The sequence below is a fragment of the Rhagoletis zephyria genome, unplaced genomic scaffold (genome assembly GCF_001687245.7).
Source record: "Rhagoletis zephyria isolate East Lansing unplaced genomic scaffold, Rhagoletis_zephyria_1.1 Rzeph_scaffold_02040, whole genome shotgun sequence".
Lineage (NCBI taxonomy): Eukaryota > Metazoa > Arthropoda > Insecta > Diptera > Tephritidae > Rhagoletis > Rhagoletis zephyria.
In genome coordinates, this window is record NW_016159124.1 from 30,986 (window position 1) to 44,130 (window position 13,145).

At 34.7% G+C, this 13,145-nt stretch overlaps 1 protein-coding gene and 1 long non-coding RNA gene across 2 annotated transcripts in view; both read left to right on the top strand.

The window, feature by feature from the left end:
• Positions 1 to 10,189: 10,189 nt before the first annotated feature.
• On the top strand, positions 10,190 to 10,750 carry LOC108365882 (uncharacterized). The gene is made up of 2 exons (XR_001848021.1): positions 10,190 to 10,595; positions 10,668 to 10,750. It is a non-coding gene; the product is annotated as an uncharacterized LOC108365882 (long non-coding RNA).
• Positions 10,751 to 11,544: 794 nt separating this feature from the next.
• LOC108365883 (zinc finger BED domain-containing protein 4-like) overlaps positions 11,545 to 13,145 on the top strand; it is a 7,014-nt gene continuing 5,413 nt past the window's right edge. Inside the window, exons 1-2 of the mRNA XM_017620076.1 lie at positions 11,545 to 11,639; positions 11,693 to 11,887. The gene's annotated coding sequence lies outside the window, so the exon portion shown is untranslated. The remainder of the gene's footprint in view (positions 11,640 to 11,692; positions 11,888 to 13,145) is intronic.

Genomic DNA, 13,145 nt, shown 5'->3' on the forward strand with positions numbered 1-13,145 from the left:
GAACTTTTGAAATTTCGAAATTTCAGGCCGCTAATTTTACCAAAAATTGATACTAACAACAATCCCTTGAAAAGAAGTAACATTATTACTGAATTTTGGAAAATGCGCGTGATGTCGCCCACATATCTCATTATATCTAACTGAGCGTTCTATCGAATATGTTTGAAATAGACTTAAAACAAGCCCCTGTTTACCACGTAGCAGTAGTTTTCGGAAAGGTGAAAAAACTATATTGAATACTTGCATCAAGTTATAAGTAACGGAAATTAGGCTTATTTACATAGCCTAACGCAACGAAGAAAGAATACCTTTAGCGCTTTGTAGTAGTACATAAAAACAGTTGTCTGAATTGTTTGAGTGCTGCACATACCGTGACAAGGGGCACAAGCCCCTTTAATTGCAGCATGTGCCACTCGTGACATCACTCGCTCTTGCACATTCAGACCAATGTGCCAAAGGCAACAGCGGCTCGCACGCCGCCGGGACCTCCCAATAACACCGCATCATCCTCTCAACATGCACAAGCAAAGCGCAGCTTTAATAACACTGTGAGACAAATGGTAGGGGTCAGTGATCGGGAAGGGTTCAAACTACCGGGGAAAGTTATATCGGTAAAAAAGAAGTTATACGTGTCCCGGCGTTTTGCTCAAACAAATTTAAAAAAATTAGAAATTACAATTCCTTTAATCTGTTCATATAACGTTTTTCTATACAATCAACAGTTTTGCCGGTAAAAATAAATGTATGAAGAAAAAAAATATTTTTTGCCTAAAATATTAAATTTTTTTATTTTTTAAATTCATAAAAAATCCAAAACGGAAAAAAGGCAAGTCGTATTACTTTCACGCCTTTAAGCAAAATGAGACATAGATCATGAAAATCGATGGACGCGTTTCGCTTTTATTCACAATTAAGTGAAGGTATCTCATTTTGACAAGAATATTGATTTTATGTTTCAATTTGGATAATATTTATTATATATTATTTATTTTAACACGTAAAAGTAAAAATTATTACAGGTAATTATTAGGTTATTACATAGATACATAGGTTATAAAAATCGATGAACGCAAAACTTATTTTCGTTAGTTTGCGCTCTTTACTTTCTTGCTTTTACTTTACTTGCTTTACTTTTATGAATTAAAAAATAATAAAATAAAAAATAATAGGCAAAAATAATTTTTTTTTCTTCATACATTTATTTTTACTGGCAAAACTGTTGAGTATATAGAAAAACGTTATATGAACAGATTAAAGGAATTGTAATTTTTAATTTTTTTAAATTTGTTTGAGCAAAATCGGACTAGTGGTTCTCGAGTTATGTCAAAAAAAAGACCACCAAAGGTGACAATTTCCCCTATATGATAGTTACTAACTTCAAATCGATATATCTCGATTCCTAGACGTGACCCAGCGAAACGCCGGGCCACGTATAACTGGTTTTGACCGATATAACATTTCCCGTTGGTTTCATCCCATCCCGATTTTGACTGTCGCATAGTGTAATGGAACTAATAACAATAAAAGCAAAAACATTAAGTCTTGTTATGTGAACACGAATTCAGGTGTGCTCTTAGGAACAGCTCGCGTAAATATCCGTCTCAATGGCACAGATTTTGCTGCACGGGCACTCATTGATTCTGCGTCTGAATGTTCTTTCATAACAGAACGACTCAAATGCAGAATCAACCTGCCAGCTAGAAGGATGCATGCCCATGTCTCGGGCATCACAAATGCAACTTCTGCGCAGGTCAAACAGGCATGCACCACTGTACTTCGACCCCCGTTGATCCATTGTTCAGCCTGCATGCAACAGTGACGTTCTAACAAAACTAACTGGAAATCTACCATCCTGTCATATCAGCGCCATGACTACGCAGGCAATTCCAGGTCTTGTTCTGGCTGATAAACGGTTCTACGATAATGAAGAAGTAGACCTCGTACTTGGCAGAGATATTTATACCCAAATTATTTTATGCGGCCTGAAGAAAAATGTACTCAGTACACTTCTCGCCCAAGAAACCGTGTTCGGTTGGATATTAACTGGTTGCACAGATGCACCAAATCCAACCAACAATATAGTTTCGTATCACAGTGAAGTTGCCTTGGACAAACAACTTACTGCATTCTGGGAACTAGAGGGCATACCATAAAACAAAAACTTGAATGAAGACGACAAATACTGTGATGAACTTTATCGGAAGACAATTCGTAGACGAGAAGACGGAAAATACGTAGTCTCATTACCTTTTAGGCAGGAATTTCCAGTAAACATCTGCCTAGGCCCTTCTCTTAAAAAAACATGCTCTCAGTTCTTCCGGAATGAGACACGGCTTACAAAACGATCCCGTCCCACAAAAAGAGTATAATAGGGCACTAGCTGAATATGAATCACTAGGCCACATGTCCAGAATAAATGATAGCATTTCAGCAGACTCTTTCGATAACTGCTTTCTGCCTCACCACGCTGTCATAAAAGCAGAAAGTACCACGACCAAAGTTCGAGTCGTTTTTAATGCCTCAAGTCCAACAGCTAATGGCACAAGTCTGAACGATGTACTTCTCACAGTTCCAGTACTCCAAGCAGATCTTCCGATCCTTACACTCCGCTGGAGGTTATACAAATACGTTTTCAATAGTGACATCGAGAAGGTGTACCGACAAATTTGGGTGGATAGCAACCATACCAAATATCAGCGGATAATTCTTCGTACAAACCCCAACGTACCTGTAAGTCTACACGAATTAAAGACTGTCACTTTCGGGATTAATTGTTCTCATTACCTCGCGATAAAGAAACATTAACAATTGGGTGACGATGTAGAAAGTTCTTCTCCAATGGCATCTAACATACTACGAAAATGCATGTATGTGGATGACGTGCTAGATGGAGGACACAGCATCGACTCTATCGTGAAAGCAAGAGATGAAATATCTGAAGTGCTACGGGCAGCCAGATTTCCGCTAAGCAACATATACCGCCACAACACAACACTGAAACCAAGCAGTCGTAAGGTACGTGGTTATATTCAGTGCACTTTAACAATGTAGACATATTATGTGTGAAAAAAATTAAATAAAAATAGCGTTTGATTTTGCGTCAAATCATCAAATATAAAAATATACGAGTGCATATGATAGCCTTATAAGCAGTGACTCTGTGAAAGCATCAAATATCGTGATATCGTGTTTAAGTGATTCTCCACAGCAAAGATTGGTTTAAAGTGTACGCACACACACACACACGACAGTGAAAACTGTTACATCCGTTTTAAGTTGCAACATCAGTTGACAACAGTTGCATTTAAACATGTCTCCCCAATGAACGTATTCAAGCATTCCAAACATTTCATATTTACTTTAAACACAACATATTAGTTAATTTCTCATGTGTGGGCCTAGCTAGACTCTTTGTAAGTATATCGGCGATCATATTGCTGCTGCTACAAAAATTGGTGACAGGTAACAAGATCAACGGAAATAAGGTCAATTGACTTTATTTCCCATCCTGGTGCTAAATAAAGACAATTGACATTATTACCTTTTCAAAAGCGAAATAAAGTCAACACAAATTTGGAAATAAAGTCATTGATACTATTTCCTCATTCAAATGGAAATAGCGCCAACAATGCTTAAAGTATGTCGATTCATAGAAATGTTGTCTTACAATAAACATTGTCCCGTAATTGTTGTTTTTTAACAGATGAAAAAGGTTATTGCCAAATCCTCAGTGTGGTGCTATTAATCCACACACAATTATGAACTACTACCAATTGATTTTATTAAAAAATTTAAAATTGCGAATATAGTAAAAACACGATGCGAAAAACTAAACGCAAAACGCAGCTGGAATACGAGAAATATATGAAGAAAGAGTATATAAATGGTCCAGAACTTGCAAAACATGTTCCGTTTCCACAAAAATAAAGTGAACACTATTAAATTGAAGAAACAGTACATGTCCAAAAACCCCGGAGGAACACTGAGAGAATTCTGTGCTTTAAATTAGCATATTTTGAACGAATACGGAATGTCTAAGATGGAGAAGAAACCAACCTTTCTATAAGGAAACAATTATAGAAAAGGAATTTTCTTACACTGTATTCATGTCTCCGCCAGCAATTTTTGATATCATTTAGAAGCAGCTAAGGAGAACGACTACACTATTTATTAGATGGCACATTCAAGCCAATGTATCAAAATGCGTGTATAAACAATTATGGATTATTTAATATCGGAACCGAGATCATGTAAGTTATTTGATTGGTTTTCACACATTTTTGAAACACAAATTATATGCTTTTTTACTGCAGACTAGCCGTGGGTAACACAGTGCGGCGCCGCGCCATTGCGCTGATACCGAGAGCTGAGTTACTGGCGCCGATACCGATTTTCACAACACTGTGACGCAATGGCGCCAGCAACACCGGAACACTAACAACACCGGGCCCCGCAAAGAACCAGCAAAGAACACACAAAAGCGAAGTGTCACTTGTAAAATGTGCAGCACAAGGCGAATTTTTACAAGGTGTTGTTGCTAAAATTAGCCGCGGTCCTTCTGAATGTGAAAATTATGTCTTTGTTGTATTTTTGGGTTTTGAACTTGGCTTGTTTTTGCCCAACCGATACCACCTTGTATTAATTCACCTTAGTTCAACACCGGAACACTGACAACGACGGGTGTCGCAAAGAACCAGCAAAGAACACCCGAAACAGAAATGTCTCTTGTAAAATGTGCAGCACAGCTAGAATTCGTCGCGGTCCTTCTGAATGTGCAAATGATGGGTTTGTTGTATTTTTGGGTTTTGAACTTGGGTATACATGAGTTTTTTCTCAACCGATATCACCTTGTATTAATTCACTTTGGTGCAGCGTGCAGCAATAAAGGAAATGAGCTTTAGCCTGAAGAGGCGCAATTGCGCCAACACACTGTGCTGATTCCGACAGTGGCGCTGGAGTTGGTGTGTCAGCGCCAAAAAATTTGCGCCGTTACCCAGGCCTACTGCAGACAAGTTGTTGCCATAACACAGCAGAAATCTTCCAATAACTTACAAATCTAAAAACGTTAAATACCGAGGGCTTAAATTCATTACCATACCATCTATCTGCAATGCACAAAAACTAATTTGTGATTTTAGAAATCAGCTGGGACTTATTATCAGCCATCGCTGATATATTACTTCTGATTTCCAATTTATAATAGTGTAAATTTTTCTGTAAAGCGTTATATAAGGTAGCATTAATATCACCGATGATAGTTAAATCTTAGGTGGATTTTTATATCAGAATCTCGTCTTTGTGAAAAGTGTGCAGATAGAGGGTATTATTGAATATAAGACCTCGATATGTAAAATATATAAAAACTTTATTTCAACGTATACAAAAAATAAATCTACCTGCGTCACAGCGCGGCAGGAGAGGTGGATAGGGGGCCGCGGCGTAGCGTTACGTGGTGTGGCGCGCCGGTCGCGCTGGGTACGCGGGGTGCGGGCCCGGCGCGCGCGGTGTGGTGCGCGGACGCTGGCTTCCGCGAAGCTAAGCAAATTTAAGGTTTGAAAGAGCAATAATGTCAATGGATTTTATTTCGCTTTTAAAAAGGTAATAATGCCAATTGACTTAATTTCGCACCAGGGTGGGAAATGAAGTCAATTGACCTTATTTCCGGTGATCTTACTACCTGTCACCAAGCTCAACGGTAAGTCCAATATACTTAAAATTTTCAATTTGCTTGCTAAAATTAATTGGGCTACAAAACTGAATACAAAAATTTTGTCTAAAAACGCTGAACAAGAAGTTAAAAATTTTGGTAAAAATTTGCTGAATTTTCATAATTTTGTACAAAGTATGAAAATTGGATTTATATCGTATTTGTTATCTAACCAGCTATACTTTCATAAAAAATAATAAACATTAAATAAAATATATAAAAATAGCCAAAACTTTCTAAAAAGTCCCGTCCCAGTTTTTATTTGGTTCGCTGTATGTGTATCCCTGTAACCGATTAATCAATTTGAACCAAACTCAGTACAATTATTGACATTGGCACAAAAAAGCTATTTGTTGAAAGTTNATACTTTCATAAAAAATAATAAACATTAAATAAAATATATAAAAATAGCCAAAACTTTCTAAAAAGTCCCGTCCCAGTTTTTATTTGGTTCGCTGTATGTGTATCCCTGTAACCGATTAATCAATTTGAACCAAACTCAGTACAATTATTGACATTGGCACAAAAAAGCTATTTGTTGAAAGTTTTCGAAATCGGACTAAAATTATTCTCAATTTCCACTTGCAAAAAAAAAAAACGCAAAAATGTTGATAGAGTTTGGTGCGTTGCTTTAAAACGTTGCACCACGTTGCATTTCGTATTCTAGCAGCTGAAGGAACGTATACTAAAAATTTCAGACATGTGCTCACGATTTGAAAAAAAAAGATTTTTCCACAAAATAATTCGAAGTTTCTGGGAAATGCCCATTTATTATTATTATATTTTGGCTGTGCTGATTGTCGCAAAAAAATTGCCTAGTGACGAATTCGCCCCTTGATATGGTGGTTGTTCGAGGCTATTTATATTCGAAATTGCATGAAAATTGGAAAACAGGATCCTATAAGCTTATCCAGGCAAAAAGCTACTTGCATACAAAATTTTAATCGAATCGGACCATAGATAAGATTTTTCGAATAGATCGGTCCCTGGTCCACTTCGCCGAAAAAGGATCCTATATGCTAATCTACGCAAAAAGCTACCTACATACCAAATTTTAAGGAAATCGGACCATAAATACGATTTTTTCGAAAAGATCGGTCCCTGGTCCACTTCCCGGAAAAAGAATCGTATATGCTAATCAAGGCAAAAAGCTACCCACGTACCAAATTTTAAGCAAATCGGACCATAAATACGATTTTTTCGAAAAGATCGGTCCCTGGTCCACTTCCCGGAAAAAGAATCCTATATGCTAATCAAGGCAAAAAGCTACCAACGTACCAAATTTTAAGCAAATCGGACCATAAATACGATTTTTTCTAATAGATCGGTCCTTGGCCCACTTCTCGGAAAAAGGATCCTATATGCTAATGCATATGTATGCACAAATGTAGGTGAGAATGTATGTGTCTTCCCAAGTAGGTTAAATGCGGGTATAGTTGCATACTGTGTACATGCTTACATCTAAAATGGGGAAAAAGCGTTACAATTCGGGGTTTCCAGGATATGTACGAAGTGATAGCACAGCTCCATTCTTCAACTTGTACTTAATCACAATAACGCTAGCACTGTTCACCAAATTTTCCGCCCACGATAGCATATCATACTATCGATAGTGCCATCGATAGTTTGACAACTCTAGAAGTGGGTATGTTATGTTAATAACTTAAAGTAACCAAATTAGTCAAATATGTTAACTTTTAACCACTTGTCGCTATTTGGGGCGACTATTTTCAATTTGAATCGCCAGCAATCTTCCGAAATCCGCAATAAAATCTGCATTTTGCTGACTTTAGTCCTGCAATTGCCACGCCCATTTCTATAGGTTTGTCGCATTAAAAAAATATTTTCGTACAAATATTATACCTGGAAAAGTTTAAATTCTTGCAAAAAATCGATGTTTAACACCTTACTAAATATATCTCAACATAAGTTTTCGAAAACAAATTACAAAAAATTTTTGATTCTCACAAAATAAACCATCTCGTTGCAACGAAAAATATTTTAAAAATAGTTCTTGAAAAACGCACATTTTTTGAACCAGGTTTTTTTTTATAGAGAATCAAACAAGGATTACGATGGTATAATTTTAAATCCCTAATTTACTGGTCTTCACTATGCAAATCAACTTCAAAAAATTCAACAGTAGATAGCTAAGTTAGCTTTAGGACATTCTTGACCATCTTATATGAGGAAATGTTAAGCCCATTTCTTTAGCTTTAAAAAGACGTTAAGATGAAGTCTCTACGACGAGCAGAAACCGAGATATAACGATTTGAAGAAATAAAGTATTAGTCAGAATAACGAAAAAATGCAAACTTGGACAGATCATGTCTCCGAAAAAAAAGCCTCGAACACGTGTTAGCTTATTTCATGTACAGAACCCTTCAAAAAAATGTTAAGCCAATCGAAAGTGTAACACCTAATTTGGTGTCCGATATGAAAAAGAATGTCTCATATACCAGATGAAGGCTAAAGTTTTGGGATAGACTTGAGGAATCTTAGAATAAAATCGAGCGACCAGTTTTTGAGAAAAGGCCCGAAATATATATTTTCAGCAGCCCGATTTTTAGTAGGCGATAGCGTTATGGCATATTTTTATTTCATAAACACAAAAGACAGCGTAAGATAGCTTGTTTTAAGACTCCTCTACTGATATCCACATCAATGGTAAGGAATGAGTAGTGCGGCCTCAGTGGTAGTTCAAAAAATTGCCTTTTTTTTTGAATTTCAGGCAGCAGCCACGCCTACAAAGGCATATGAAAGTTTGAAAAGATTAAATGAAGGTACGTACAGACGCCACACACATACCAAAGCATCTCGTATGTATATAGGGACACGAATTTCGTTACGATACGATACCAAATCGATATTTTTGCAGTTTGATGCCGATACTTTTTACTCGATACTTTTAAAACGTTATTCTTTGGAATCGAGTACTTGGCCTTCAATATCGTATCGAATTTAGAAAGGAAAATATATGCGAATTTAATAAAAACATCCATCTGGCAATATTTCATCGGTCAGAAAGAAAAAGATGTGAAACAACATATAGTACCGCACCAACGCTACTGTGTATATGTATCCCTTTCTAAATTTGGCGCGATATGCTATTTTTTCGCGCTCACAATTTCACAGTTATTTTATTTCATCAGAAGCAGCGGAATTTTATGAGTATTGCCATGCCATTTGCCTACACCAGAGTTGTATAAAACACGTACATATGTATGTACCCTTTAGAGTGTGTTGGTTGCTAAAAACCATTTTTTGAAAATTAATGAAAGCGAATACTAAAAATGCGTGGCTTTAAAATAGGAAAAACACTTTCCATTTTTCCTAAAAAAAACATAATCGTGGTACAAAGCTCAATAATAACATTAAAATAAAAACATTTTTTTTAGTTTACTATGCATGATAATTTGTATGTGCTTTTTTTGAGTCTGATGTAGATATCTAATAAATTATGAACAGAATTGAGGAAATATTAGGTTTGTTCTCGTAAAAATTATCCAGTAACTCTCTTAATTTCTGAGAATTCGCTCTCTTAGGAAAAAAGTACAAGAACGCAAAACCAGTAATAATTTGCAAGTTTTACGAACAGCTTATTAATTTGTTGCTTATTCGCAGCAAGTTCCTAATAAAAGCAATGTCTAATATCTTATTTTATATTTAAATAAATTTCACCCNTTTTTTTATTAGCTTCAATTGCACCAAGCAACATGCGATCCGCTGTTTTTCTCACTTGTAAGTTCTTACTAGTAAAAATTTATCCAGTAAAAAGTAGCTACTTCTCCTCAAAATGAAATGTCACTTTGCGCTCTCAATTTCCCCTTTCTTACAAGTTTTTTGGTTACAAGAACCCCAAAACGTGATAGTTAGTAAAAAATGGTACAAACTATCGTGTACAAGAACGCTAATATTAATCGCTTTATTCATAAATATAGAATGAAATTTTAATTGCTTTATAAAACCACCTTACATATGAGGCCATGAGAACAGAAGTGGTCTAACCCACAATTTTTTTTGTTTGTACTTAGCTTCTTAAAATAGTTTCAAATGTAATAAATTTTAACGTAAAGGTCGCTTTATTCCTTAATTTGATAGTACGTTATGTAGCTATGTACCTTAAAATTAAGAAACAATCGACTTTAATTTCAAAACGGATCACATTTGAGACTCTTATAAGTAGGCAAGTACAAAAAAATAAATTTTGGGTTAGGCCACTTCTGTTTTCATGGCCTCATATATAAATTCGCCTTGTTTACAACCTTTAAATTTGTATGACATCTTGTATGTAAGGCTTATAAATAATGGTCGAAATGAAATTGACTCTAAAGTTAGCTGCAGATTTTTTCACAGACTTTATTTTGACGAATATTTTTAAAGAATTTTTCGATTTATATGGCCTTTTAAATACTAAGGTATGAATATACAAATATTTATGAATTATGCGCCATGTTATTATTTATATTATATACATATTTGATTAGACAGAAACTTTACCGAATTGCATTCATTTGCAAAATGTATTCAACTGAAAAGCGACTCTGTGTTTCAATAGCATTTTTTAAGCGTTGTGGTAACACTGAGTGTGCTTCACTCATTTTGATTTTTTCGCGCAACTACTGAAAATCTTTTAGCTGCGGTAATTTAATTAAAGTTTTCATAAAATGAAAGTGGCTGTCTTAAATTAAAAGGGGTTTAGTTACAATTTTCAGCTAAAATATACATAAACGCTTATGCTGACTGGTGAACACAACTAAAGCTTATTAGTGTGCACAATCCTTCAGAGCCTTGAAGAATAACCTGGGTTATGTGAGCTTGATCGCTCAGCCAACCAAACCACATCGAACAAAGGTTTAGTGATTGTTATTTTTTACCAAAATTCAATGTAAGTACGAATATTTATTTTGTGAAAAGAAGCAATTTTGTCACCAATTCATATGTATGTATATGCATGTAGTTATGTACGTAGATACATACCGCAGCCGCTAGAAAACCATACAAAATGAGAAGAAGTGAGGTTTGGAAGTTTTTTAATGAAAATAAAGTAATGTAAAAAAAATATTTTTTTAAAAATAAGCTTTTATTTAACATGTTTAATCAAAGGAATAAATTAAAGTAGTGAAACAAAAAATTTGTTAGCAAGAAAATTTTGTCACTGCACTAAAATGAATAAAATAAAATAAGTTAAGGTCTCGTTAAAGTTTCTAAAAGCCATTTAGTGAAAGCAGTTATTCAAACTCTAATGAAAATTACTAACAATTTGTACTAATTTACTTCGTTTTTAAAAAAGCTTGCAACTTGCAATGAAAGAGAACAGAAGACTATGCAAGCAAAATGTTGTTTGCTTACGTTTTGTATAAACATACATATGTACATACATACATATATCAGCAGTTAATTTCATTTAAAGAAATGGCGTGTCGTCCACTTCCGCTGTAGCATGGCATATATTTAGGCGCAATATTAAAGTTCTTCTGGCGGGGAAACTTCTCGAGTCTTCTAATTGTATCTCCTTGATATGATGCCTACAACGAGGTTCATATCTAGACTAGGTTGATATCTAGAATTTGCCATAAATAGCTTTGCTCTGGTTTTACGTTCTTTGGCAAATTACGCTCTGTTAGCCATAAATTTTACTAATTTTTGACCGACTTTGAATCAAGACCCCTGGACCATATAGGGAATTCATTTATATTTTAAATTGCATTGTCATCGTGATTGGAACTATGCTGAAAATTTCAAGTCTCTAACTTGTCGGGAAGTTAGATTAAAATCGATTGGAAATTTCCACGATTTGCGCGGGATGACCAAGTTAAATAAAAGCTTATAAAAATGAAAAGGAGGCCAGCTGCGAAATTTGTTTCAAAACTATTCAGCGCTCGGGAAACACAACAAATTTACAAAAACATGTTCGCACGCATCCAGAGTTGTAAGTGGTTTCCTTGGTTAACAAATTAATATACATAATTGGTTATTTTCTAGTGCTAAAAGTGACATTCAAAATGATGGGCAAAAGAAGCTACCTGGTTGCAGTTCAGCGGTAGAGGTCCAAAGCAAAATTACTTCTCCCAGTGCTAATAGCGATTCAAGCGGGCGTCAAAGCTCTCCGCCATTGGCAGTTACTCCAAAAACAAGTGGGAAAAAACAGCAGCGGTTGGGGGATTGTCTAAAAAAACGGTAAGTCATATCCAATTTATACAAATTCTGAATACTTTTTATATAAAAAAAAGCGTAGGACAGTCAGCAAAAAAATTCTCAAAAATCAACGCAAGTTTTTAGACATTTGAAATTTGCACATTATTATACTAAAATTTAATATACTATAAAACTGCATACCTGATTTTTTTTTTAGAAATTCTTATTAAAAAGTTTTCGATTTTGCTGAAACTTTGCAGATTTTTCTAAATTTAGTATGTAAAACATTGCGAATATTAACAAAAAATTACCGTACGCTCAATTTTGTGAGTAACAGTAGATAAACTTTATTTGGAAAATTTCAAGTGGGCAAGAATTATCGTTAATTTTTATACAACCTTTCATTTACGTTCTTGCCATATTACATATACAGACAAAGTCAAAAGACAGCATACACATTGGTCTAATATAATATTCACAATTATTTTCATGAAACAAATTTTTCATACATTTTTTATGAAAATATAGTTCATTCTTTAACATATGCCATATAAATTGAAGTTTCACACCTTGTATAAAAATCAACAAATTTGTCATCAAATTTTCAATTTTTTAATCAGAATTTTTATAAACTTTTCGGGTAGTCAGTTTTGTAGCCCATTCAATTTCAATAGGGCAATTCATCAAAACGCGTAAATGCCTCGTAACCATGTAAACCTCGTAAACTTACTTAATTTTCTATGGAAATTCAGTTTATTTACGAAATTTACACGGTTACGCGACCATTATGCGTTTTGATGAATTGCCCTATTGAAACTGAATGGGCTACAAAACTGACTACCCGAAAAGTTTATAAAAATTCTGATTAAAAAATTGAAAATTTGATGACAAATTTGTTGATTTTTATACAAGGTGTGAAACTTCAATTTATATGGTACTAGATCGCCCTCACCCGCTTAGCTGAGTGTATGAAATTTTTGCGTGCTACTTTGGGAAAAATCTATTTCAAGAAAAGTCAATTCAAAAACAGGAGGTTTAAAATTTGTTTAACCATCTTCAAAATATTTTCAAACTATAACTTTCTTAAACTTCTCACTTGTATACTTTTTCAACTCAATTGAAATTTTAAACAGAGGGAAACCTTTCACATATAGTTTTGAAATTAAGTCCTTTTAATCATTTTGATAGATTCCCATATTGCAATAATTCATTTAAATTATTGAATAGTTTGAATTTAACCTTTTAAACAGTTTGCAACCTTTTTAAACCTCTTTCGTCTAACACTCATATTGTGATACAT